The 12,036-nt window shown below is 42.7% G+C and overlaps 1 protein-coding gene across 1 annotated transcript in view; it reads left to right on the top strand.

The window, feature by feature from the left end:
• Gdap2 (ganglioside induced differentiation associated protein 2) overlaps window positions 1-12,036 on the top strand; it is a 695,029-nt gene that overhangs the window by 471,287 nt on the left and 211,706 nt on the right. The window lies entirely within an intron of this gene.

Genomic DNA, 12,036 nt, shown 5'->3' on the forward strand with positions numbered 1-12,036 from the left:
GCCAGAAACCCTCCCCTCCTTGTATTTTGACTTTCTAAAAGGGGAAACAGAAGAAAGAGTCATGCGGAGAGTGCTCATCATCCTCGTAGGCTCAGATTGGGGTGTCTAAATGTGTGTGGATGTAACCAAGATGATAAAAAAGTAGAGATAGGTAGTATGTTTGAGGAAAGGAACCTGGATGGTTTGGCCCTGAATGAAATGAAGCTCAAGGGTGAAGGGGAAGAGTGGTTTGGGAATGTCTTAGGAGTAAAGTCAGGGGTTAGTGAGAGGACAAGAGCAAGGGAAAGAGTGATAGAGTGTAAGAAAGTAAATTCTAGATTGATATGGGTAAAACTGAAAGTTGAAGGAGAGAGATGGGTGATTATTGGTGCATATGCACCTGGGCATGAGAAGAAAGATCATGAGAGGCAAGTGTTTTGGGAGCAGCTAAATGAGTGTGTTAGTAGCTTTGATGCACAGGACCGGGTTATAGTGATGGGTGATTTGAATGCAAAGGTGAGTAATGTGGCAGTTGAGGGAATAATTGGTATACATGGGGTGGTCAGTGTTGTAAATGGAAATGGTGAAGAGCTTGTAGATTTATGTGCTGAAAAAGTACTGGTGATTGGAAATACCTAGTTTAAAAAGCGAGCTATACATATGTATACATATGTAAGTATGAGAGATGGCCAGATAGCGTTACTGGATTATGTATTAATTGATAGGTGGGCGAAAGAGAGACTTTTGGATGTTAATGTGCTGAGAGGTGCAACTGCAGTCATGTCTGATCATTATCTTGTGGAGGCGAAGTTGAAGATTTTTAGAGGTCTTCAGAACAGAAGAGAGAATGTTGTGGTGACGAGAGTGGTGAGAGTAAGTGAGCTGGGAAGGAGACTTGTGTGAGGAAGTACCAGGAGAGACTGAGTACAGAATGGGAAAAGGTGAGAACAAAGGAGGTAAGGGGAGTGGGGGAGGAATGGGATGTATTTAGGGAAGCAGTGATGGTTTGCGCAAAAGATGCTTGTGGCATGAGAAGCGTGGGAGGTGGGTTGATTAGAAAGGGTAGTGAGTGGTGGGATGAAGAAGTAAGATTATTAGTGAAAGAGAAGAGAGAGGCATTTGGATGATTTTTGCAGGGAAAAAATGCAAATGAGTGGGAGATGTATAAAAGAAAGAGGCAGGAGGTCAAGAGAAAGGTGCAGGAGGTGAAAAAGAGGGCAAATGAGAGTTGGGGTGAGAGAGTATCATTAAATTTTGGGGAGAATAAAAAGATGTTTTGGAAGGAGGTAAATAAAGTGCATAAGACAAGGGAGCAAATGGGAACTTCAGTGAAGGGGGTTAATGGGAAGGTGATAACAAGTAGTGGTGATGTGAGAAGATGGAGTGAGTATTTTGAAGGTTTGTTAAATGTGTATGATGATAGAGTGGCAGATCTAGTGTGTTTTGGTCGAGGTGGTGTGCAAAGTGAGAGGGTTAGGGAAAATGATTTGGTAAACAGAGAAGAGGTAGTAAAAGCTTTGTGGAAGATGAAACCCGGCAAGGCAGGTTTGGATGGTATTGCAGTGGAATTTACTAAAAAAGGGGGTAACTGTATTGTTGACTGGTTGGTAAGGTTATTTGATATATGCATGATTCATGGTGAGGTGCCTGAGGATTGGCTGAATACTTGCATAGTGCCATTGTACAAAGGCAAAGGGGATAAGAGTGAGTGTTCAAATTACAGAGGTATACATTTGTTGGGTATTCCTGGTAAATTTTATGGGAGGGTATTGATTGAGGGGGTGAAGGCATGTACAGAGCATCAGATTAGGGAACAGCAGTGTGGTTTCAGAAGTGGTAGAGGATGTGTGGATCAAGTGTTTGCTCTGAAGAATGTATGTGAGAAATACTTAGAAGAGCAGTTGGATTTGTATGTAGCATTTATGGATCTGGAGAAGGCATATGATAGAGTTGATAGAGATGCTCTGTGGAAGGTATTAAGAATATATGGTGTGGGAGGCAAGTCGTTAGAAGCCATGAAAAGTTTTTATCGAGGATGTAAGGCATATGTACGTGTAGGAAGAGAGGAAAGTGATTGGTTCTCAGTGAATGTAGGTTTGTGGCAGGGGTGTGTGATGTCTCCATGGTTGTTTGATTTGTTTATGGATGTGGTTGTTAGGGAGGTGAATGCAAGAGTTTTGGAAAGAGGGGCAAGTATGAAGTCTGTTGGGGATGAGAGAGCTTGGGAGTTGAGTCAGTTGTTGTTCGCTGATGATACAGCGCTGGTGGATGATTCATGTGAGAAACTGCAGAAGCTGGTGACTGAGTTTGGTAAAGTATGTGAAAGAAGAAAGTTAAGAGTAAATGTGAATAAAAGCAAGGTTATTAGGTACAGTAGGGTTGAGGGTCAAGTCAATTGGGAGGTAAGTTTGAATGGAGAAAAACTGGAGGAAGTAAAGTGTTTTAGATATCTGGGAGTGGATCTGGCAGTGGATGGAACCATGGAAGCGGAAGTGAATCATAGGGTGGGGGAGGGGGCGAAAATTCTGGGAGCCTTGAAGAATGTTTGGAAGTCGAGAACATTATCTCGGAAAGCAAAAATGGGTATGTTTGAAGGAATAGTGGTTCCATAATGTTGCATGGTTGCGAGGCATGGGGTATGGATAGAGTTGTGCGCAGGAGGGTGGATGTGCTGGAAATGAGATGTTTGAGGACAATATGTGGTGTGAGGTGGTTTGATCGAGTAAGTAATGTAAGGGTAAGAGAGATGTGTGGAAATAAAAAGAGTGTGGTTGAGAGAGCAGAAGAGGGTGTTTTGAAATGGTTTGGTTACATGGAAAGAATGAGTGAGGAAAGATTGACCTAGAGGATATATGTGTCAGAGGTGCAGGGAACAAGGAGAAGTGGGAGACCAAATTGGAGTTGGAAAGATGTAGTGAAAAAGATTTTGAGTGATCGAGGCCTGAACATGCAGAAGGATGAAAGGCGTGCAAGGAATAGAGTGAATTGGAACAATGTGGTATACCGGGGTCGACGTGCTGTCAATGGATTGAACCAGGGCATGTGAAGCATCTGGGGTAAACCATGGAAAGTTGTGTGGGGCCTGGATGTGGAAAGGGAGATGTGGTTTCGGTGCATTATTACATGACAACTAGAGACTGAATGTGAACGAATGGGGCCTTTGTTGTTGTTTCCTAGCGCTACCTCACTCACATGAGGGGGCAGGGGGTTGTTATTCCATGTGTGGCGAGGTGGCGATGGGAATAAATAAAGGCAGACAGTATGAATTATGTACTTGTGTATATATGTGTATGTCTGTGTGTGTGTATATATATGTGTACATTGAGATGTATAGGTATGTATATTTGCGTGTGTGGACGTGTATGTATATACATGTGTATGTGGGTGGGTTGGGCCATTCTTTCGTCTGTTTGTTTGCGCTACCTCGCTAATGCGGGAGACAGCGAGAAAGGAAAATAAATATATATTATTTATTTATTTATTCTGCTTTGTCGGTGTCTCCCACGTTAGCGAGGTAGGGCAAGGAAACAGATGAAAGAATGGCCCAATCCACCCACATACACATGTATATACACAAAGTCCACACACACAAATATACATACCTATACATCTCAATCTTTACATATATGTACACACACAGACATATGTATATATACACATTTACATAATTCATACTGTCTGCCTTTATTCATTCCCTGGGTATAGGGGAGAAAGAGTACTTCCCACGCATTCCTCACGTGTCGTAGAAGGCAACTAAAGGGGACGGGAGTGGGGGGCTAGAAACACTCCCCTCCTTTTATTTTAACTTTCTAAAAGGGGAAACAGAAGAAGGAGTCACGTGGGGAGTGCTCATCCTCCTCGAAGGCTCAGCTTGGGGTGTCTGAATGTGTGTGGATGTAACCAAGATGAGAAAAAAGAAGAGATAGGTAGTATGTTTGAGGAAAGGAACCTGGATGTTTTGGCTCTGAGTGAAACAAAGCTCAAGGGTAAAGGGGAAGAGTGGTTTGGGAATGTCTTGGGAGTAAAGTCAGAGGTTAATGAGAGGACAAGAGCAAGGGAAGGAGTAGCACTACTCCTGAGACAGGAGTGGTAGGAGTACGTGATAGAGTGTAAGAAAGTAAACTCTAGATTGATATGGGTAAAACTGAAAGTTGATCGAGAGAGATGGGTGATTATTGGTGCATATGCACCTGGGCTTGAGAAGAAAGATCATGAGAGGCAAGTGTTTTGGGAGCAGCTGAATGAGTGTGTTAGTAATTTTGATGCATGAGACTGGGTTATAGTGATGGTGATTTGAATGCAAAGGTGAGTAATGTGGCATTTGAGGGAATAATTGGTATACATGGGGTGTTCAGTGTTGTAAATTGAAATGGTGAAGAGCTTGTAGATTTATGTGCTGAAAAAGGACTGGTGATTGGGAATACCTGGTTTAAAAAGAGAGATATACCTAAGTATACATATGTAAGTAGGTGAGATGGCCAGAGAGTGTTATTGGATTATGTGTTAATTGATAGGCGTGCAAAAGAGAGACTTTTGGATGTTAATGTGCTGAGAGGTGCAACTGCATGGATTTCTGATCATTATCTTGTGGAGGCGAAGGTGAAGATTTGTAGGGGTTTTCAGAAAAGAAGAGAGAATGTTGGGGTGAACAGAGTGGTGAGAGTAAGTGAGCTTGGGAAGGAGACTTGTGTGAGGAAGTACCAGAAGAGACTGAGTACAAAATGGAAAAAGGTGAGAACAAAGGAGGTAAGGGGAATGAAGGAGGAGTGGGATGTATTTAGGGAAGCAGTGATGGCTTGCGCAAAAGATGCTTGTGGCATGAAAACGTGGGAGGTGGGTTGATTAGAAAGGGTAGTGAGTGGTGGGATGAAGAAGTAAGATTATTAGTGAAAGAGAAGAGAGAGGCATTTGGACAATTTTTGCAGGGAAATAATGCAAATGAGTGGGAGATGTATAAAAGAAAGTGGCAGGAGGTCAAGAGAAAGGTGCAAGAGGTGAAAAAGAGGGCAAATGAGAGTTGGGGTGAGAGAGTATCATTAGATTTTATAGAGAATAAAAAGATGTTTTGGAAGGAGGTAAATAAAGTACTTAAGACAAGGGAACAAATGGTAACTTCAGTGAAGGGGGCTAATGGGGAGATGATAACAAGTAGTGGTGATGTGAGAAGGAGATGGAGTGAGTATTTTGAAGGTTTGTTGAATGTGTTTGATGATAGAGTGACAGACATTGGGTGTTTTGGTCGAGGGTGCAAAGTGAGAGGGTTAGGGAAAATGATTTGGTAAACAGAGAAGAGGTAGTAAAAGCTTTGCAGAAGAAGAAAGCCGGCAAGGCAGCGGGTATGGATGGTATTGCAGTGGAATTTATTAAAAAAGGGTGTGACTGTATTGTTGACTGGTTGGTGAGGTTATTTAAAGTATGTATGACTCATGGTGAGGTGAATGAGGATTGGCGTAATGCTTGCATAGTGCCATTGTACAAAGGCGAAGGGGACAAAGGTGAGTGCTCAAATTAAAGAGGTATAAGTTTGTTGAGTATTCCTGGGAAACTATATGGGAGGGTATTGATTGAGAGGGTGAAGGCATGTACAGAGCATCAGATTGGGGAAGAGCAGTGTGGTTGTAGAAGTGGTAGCGCAAGGAAACAGACGAAAGAATGGCCCAACCCACCCACATACACAATGTATATACATACACGTCCACACACGCAAATATACATACCTATACATCTCAATGTACACACATATATACACACACAGACACATACATATATACCCATGCACACAATTCACACTGTCTGCCTTTATTCATTCCCATCATGATTGGTTCTCAGTGAATGTAGTTTTGCGGCAGGCGTGTGTGATGTCTCCATGGTTGTTTAATTTCTTTATGGATGGGGTTGTTAGGGAGGTGAATGCAAGAGTTTTGGAAAGAGGGGCAAGTATGAAGTCTGTTGTGGATGAGAGAGCTTGAGAGGTGAGTCAGTTGTTGTTCGCTGATGATACAGCGCTGGTGGCTGATTCATGTGAGAAACTGCAGAAGCTGGTGACTGAGTTTGGTAAAGAGTGTGAAAGAAGAAAGTTAAGAGTAAATGTGAATAAGAGCAAGGTAATTAGGTACAGTAGGGTTGAGGGTCATGTCAATTGGGAGGTAAGTTTGAATGGAGAAAAACTGGAGGAAGTAAAGTGTTTTAGATATCTGGGAGTGGATCTGGCAGCGGATGTAACCATGGAAACGGAAGTGCATCATAGGGTGGGGGAGGGGGCGAAAATCCTGGGAGCCTTGAAGAATGTGTGGAAGTCGAGAACATTATCTCGGAAAGCAAAAATGGGTATGTTTGAAGGAATAGTGGTTCCAACAATGTTGTATGGTTGCGAGGCGTGGGCTATGGATAGAGTTGTGTGCAGGAGGGTGGATGTGCTGGAAATGAGATGTTTGAGGATAATGTGTGGTGTGAGGTGGTTTGATCGAGTAAGTAATGTAAGGGTAAGAGAGATGTGTGGAAATAAAAAGAGCGTGGTTGAGAGAGCAGAAGAGGGTGTTTTGAAATGGTTTGGGCACATGGAGAGAATGAGTGAGGAAAGATTGACCAAGAGGATATATGTGTCGGAGGTGCAGGGAACAAGGAGAAGTGGGAGACCAAATTGGAGGTGGAAAGATGTAGTGAAAAAGATTTTGAGTGATCGGGGCCTGAACATGCAGAGGATGAAAGGCGTGCAAGAAATAGAGTGAATTGGAACAATGTGGTATACCGGGGTCGACGTGCTGTCAGTGGATTGAACCAGGGCATGTGAAGCGTCTGGGGTAAACCATGGAAAGTTGTGTGGGGCCTGGATGTGGAAAGGGAGATGTGGTTTCGGTGCATTATTACATGACAACTAGAGACTGAATGTGAACGAATGGGGCCTTTGTTGTTGTTTCCTAGCGCTACCTCACTCACATGAGGGGGGAGGGGGTTGTTATTCCATGTGTGGCGAGGTGGCGATGGGAATAAATAAAGGCAGACAGTATGAATTATGTACTTGTGTATATATGTGTATGTCTGTGTGTGTGTATATATATGTGTACATTGAGATGTATAGGTATGTATATTTGCGTGTGTGGACGTGTATGTATATACATGTGTATGTGGGTGGGTTGGGCCATTCTTTCGTCTGTTTGTTTGCGCTACCTCGCTAATGCGGGAGACAGCGAGAAAGGAAAATAAATATATATTATTTATTTATTTATTCTGCTTTGTCGGTGTCTCCCACGTTAGCGAGGTAGGGCAAGGAAACAGATGAAAGAATGGCCCAATCCACCCACATACACATGTATATACACAAAGTCCACACACACAAATATACATACCTATACATCTCAATCTTTACATATATGTACACACACAGACATATGTATATATACACATTTACATAATTCATACTGTCTGCCTTTATTCATTCCCTGGGTATAGGGGAGAAAGAGTACTTCCCACGCATTCCTCACGTGTCGTAGAAGGCAACTAAAGGGGACAGGAGTGGGGGGCTAGAAACACTCCCCTCCTTTTATTTTAACTTTCTAAAAGGGGAAACAGAAGAAGGAGTCACGTGGGGAGTGCTCATCCTCCTCGAAGGCTCAGCTTGGGGTGTCTGAATGTGTGTGGATGTAACCAAGATGAGAAAAAAGAAGAGATAGGTAGTATGTTTGAGGAAAGGAACCTGGATGTTTTGGCTCTGAGTGAAACAAAGCTCAAGGGTAAAGGGGAAGAGTGGTTTGGGAAATGTCTTGGGAGTAAAGTCAGAGGTTAATGAGAGGACAAGAGCAAGGGAAGGAGTAGCACTACTCCTGAGACAGGAGTGGTAGGAGTACGTGATAGAGTGTAAGAAAGTAAACTCTAGATTGATATGGGTAAAACTGAAAGTTGATCGAGAGAGATGGGTGATTATTGGTGCATATGCACCTGGGCTTGAGAAGAAAGATCATGAGAGGCAAGTGTTTTGGGAGCAGCTGAATGAGTGTGTTAGTAATTTTGATGCATGAGACTGGGTTATAGTGATGGTGATTTGAATGCAAAGGTGAGTAATGTGGCATTTGAGGGAATAATTGGTATACATGGGGTGTTCAGTGTTGTAAATTGAAATGGTGAAGAGCTTGTAGATTTATGTGCTGAAAAAGGACTGGTGATTGGGAATACCTGGTTTAAAAAGAGAGATATACCTAAGTATACATATGTAAGTAGGTGAGATGGCCAGAGAGTGTTATTGGATTATGTGTTAATTGATAGGCGTGCAAAAGAGAGACTTTTGGATGTTAATGTGCTGAGAGGTGCAACTGCATGGATTTCTGATCATTATCTTGTGGAGGCGAAGGTGAAGATTTGTAGGGGTTTTCAGAAAAGAAGAGAGAATGTTGGGGTGAACAGAGTGGTGAGAGTAAGTGAGCTTGGGAAGGAGACTTGTGTGAGGAAGTACCAGAAGAGACTGAGTACAAAATGGAAAAAGGTGAGAACAAAGGAGGTAAGGGGAATGAAGGAGGAGTGGGATGTATTTAGGGAAGCAGTGATGGCTTGCGCAAAAGATGCTTGTGGCATGAAAACGTGGGAGGTGGGTTGATTAGAAAGGGTAGTGAGTGGTGGGATGAAGAAGTAAGATTATTAGTGAAAGAGAAGAGAGAGGCATTTGGACAATTTTTGCAGGGAAATAATGCAAATGAGTGGGAGATGTATAAAAGAAAGTGGCAGGAGGTCAAGAGAAAGGTGCAAGAGGTGAAAAAGAGGGCAAATGAGAGTTGGGGTGAGAGAGTATCATTAGATTTTATAGAGAATAAAAAGATGTTTTGGAAGGAGGTAAATAAAGTACTTAAGACAAGGGAACAAATGGTAACTTCAGTGAAGGGGGCTAATGGGGAGATGATAACAAGTAGTGGTGATGTGAGAAGGAGATGGAGTGAGTATTTTGAAGGTTTGTTGAATGTGTTTGATGATAGAGTGACAGACATTGGGTGTTTTGGTCGAGGGTGCAAAGTGAGAGGGTTAGGGAAAATGATTTGGTAAACAGAGAAGAGGTAGTAAAAGCTTTGCAGAAGAAGAAAGCCGGCAAGGCAGCGGGTATGGATGGTATTGCAGTGGAATTTATTAAAAAAGGGTGTGACTGTATTGTTGACTGGTTGGTGAGGTTATTTAAAGTATGTATGACTCATGGTGAGGTGAATGAGGATTGGCGTAATGCTTGCATAGTGCCATTGTACAAAGGCGAAGGGGACAAAGGTGAGTGCTCAAATTAAAGAGGTATAAGTTTGTTGAGTATTCCTGGGAAACTATATGGGAGGGTATTGATTGAGAGGGTGAAGGCATGTACAGAGCATCAGATTGGGGAAGAGCAGTGTGGTTGTAGAAGTGGTAGCGCAAGGAAACAGACGAAAGAATGGCCCAACCCACCCACATACACAATGTATATACATACACGTCCACACACGCAAATATACATACCTATACATCTCAATGTACACACATATATACACACACAGACACATACATATATACCCATGCACACAATTCACACTGTCTGCCTTTATTCATTCCCATCATGATTGGTTCTCAGTGAATGTAGTTTTGCGGCAGGCGTGTGTGATGTCTCCATGGTTGTTTAATTTCTTTATGGATGGGGTTGTTAGGGAGGTGAATGCAAGAGTTTTGGAAAGAGGGGCAAGTATGAAGTCTGTTGTGGATGAGAGAGCTTGAGAGGTGAGTCAGTTGTTGTTCGCTGATGATACAGCGCTGGTGGCTGATTCATGTGAGAAACTGCAGAAGCTGGTGACTGAGTTTGGTAAAGAGTGTGAAAGAAGAAAGTTAAGAGTAAATGTGAATAAGAGCAAGGTAATTAGGTACAGTAGGGTTGAGGGTCATGTCAATTGGGAGGTAAGTTTGAATGGAGAAAAACTGGAGGAAGTAAAGTGTTTTAGATATCTGGGAGTGGATCTGGCAGCGGATGTAACCATGGAAACGGAAGTGCATCATAGGGTGGGGGAGGGGGCGAAAATCCTGGGAGCCTTGAAGAATGTGTGGAAGTCGAGAACATTATCTCGGAAAGCAAAAATGGGTATGTTTGAAGGAATAGTGGTTCCAACAATGTTGTATGGTTGCGAGGCGTGGGCTATGGATAGAGTTGTGTGCAGGAGGGTGGATGTGCTGGAAATGAGATGTTTGAGGATAATGTGTGGTGTGAGGTGGTTTGATCGAGTAAGTAATGTAAGGGTAAGAGAGATGTGTGGAAATAAAAAGAGCGTGGTTGAGAGAGCAGAAGAGGGTGTTTTGAAATGGTTTGGGCACATGGAGAGAATGAGTGAGGAAAGATTGACCAAGAGGATATATGTGTCGGAGGTGGAGGGAACGAGGAGAAGTGGGAGACCAAATTGGAGGTGGAAAGATGGAGTGAAAAAGATTTTGAGTGATCGGGGCCTGAACATGCAGGAGGGTGAAAGGCAGGCAAGAAATAGAGTGAATTGGATCGATGTGGTATACCGGGGTTGACGTGCTGTCAGTGGATTGAATCAGGGCATGTGAAGCGTCTGGGGTAAACCATGGAAAGTTGTGTGGGGCCTGGATGTGGAAAGGGAGCTGTGGTTTCGGGCATTATTGCGTGACAGCTGGAGACTGAGTGTGAACGAATGGGGCCTTTGTTGTCTTTTCCTAGTGCTACCTCGCACACATGAGGGGGGAGGGGGATGGTATTCCATGTGTGGCGAGGTGGCGATGGGAATGAATAGGGGCAGGCAGTGTGAATTGTGTGCATGGGTATATATGTATGTGTCTGTGTATGTATATATATGTGTACATTGAGATGTATATTTGCGTGTGTGGGCGTGTGTGTGTGTATATTGTGTATGGGGGTGGGTTGTGCCATTTCTTTTGTCTGTTTCCTTGCGCTACCTCGCAAACGCGGGAGACAGCGACAAAGCGAAATATAAATAAATATATATATATATTCTTTCAAACCGTTGGCTATTTCCCGCGTTAGCAAGGTAGCGTTAAGAACAGAGGACTGGGCCTCTAAGGGAATATCCTCACCTGGCCTCGTTCTCTGTTCCTTCTTTTGGAAAATTAAAAAAAACGAGAGGGGAGGATTTCCAGCCCCCCGCTCCCTCCCCTTTTAGTCGCCTTCTACGACACGCAGGGATGTGGGAAGTATTCTTTCTCCCCTATCCCCTATATATACAGAGAGAGAGAGAGAGAGAGAGAGAGAGAGACTCTTAACCCCTGTGTCACATTTCAGTAGTCTTTACTTGCAGATTCCCCACCCTCTAACAAATGTAACTCTGGCAAAATACATACACACATAACTAAATCAAGAAGCACTAAAGAATTTACATTGTATACAACATTACTAAAATCAATGACCTTTGGTCCCAACCATTGGATGTGGCCAGCTTCATGAGTAATGCAGGAGCCTCATAAGGATAGAGGAGGCTCCTGGGGGAGGAAGTTAGCAAGTATATATATATACATACACATGGACCTCCTTGATGTAGTGGTTTGTGTTAACCATTACACTATGAAGTAGTCTGGGGTCAGATCCACATGGATTCGAATTTTGAGCATGGCAGTCAGCCTACACCCAACCCAGGTGTTCATCCTCCCCTTAGGGCTAGTTAGTAAATGGGTACTTGGCTTCGTGTGGGTTGTGTATGTATACATTCATACACAGGAATAAAGAAATGATATTGTACATGTATACAGGGTTAAGTGTAAAACTCTCTCCCACACAGATAGTATTAACTCACTGAATTAACTTTTCCTTAAAATGATTTAGTTAAAATGCATGTCTATTAATGATTTTATAAATTTTCTCACCTAATTTGGAAACAATGCTTTGTATGTTTGATATTTTCAGATTCCAGTTTTATTGTTAGATTTTTTAACTCTGTAGTTCATTATGTTTAATATGCATTCAAGTTTTAATGTTTGGTTCAATGCAACAACAGATGAATCTTAAAACAGGAAATTGCATTTTTTTTTGATCAGATGAAGCCTGGAATATGTAATGCAAGGATAAAGGTTAAGTGTGCTTAGCTTGTACACATAATT

This window comes from Panulirus ornatus, chromosome 29 (genome assembly GCF_036320965.1).
Source record: "Panulirus ornatus isolate Po-2019 chromosome 29, ASM3632096v1, whole genome shotgun sequence".
NCBI classification, from domain to species: domain Eukaryota; kingdom Metazoa; phylum Arthropoda; class Malacostraca; order Decapoda; family Palinuridae; genus Panulirus; species Panulirus ornatus.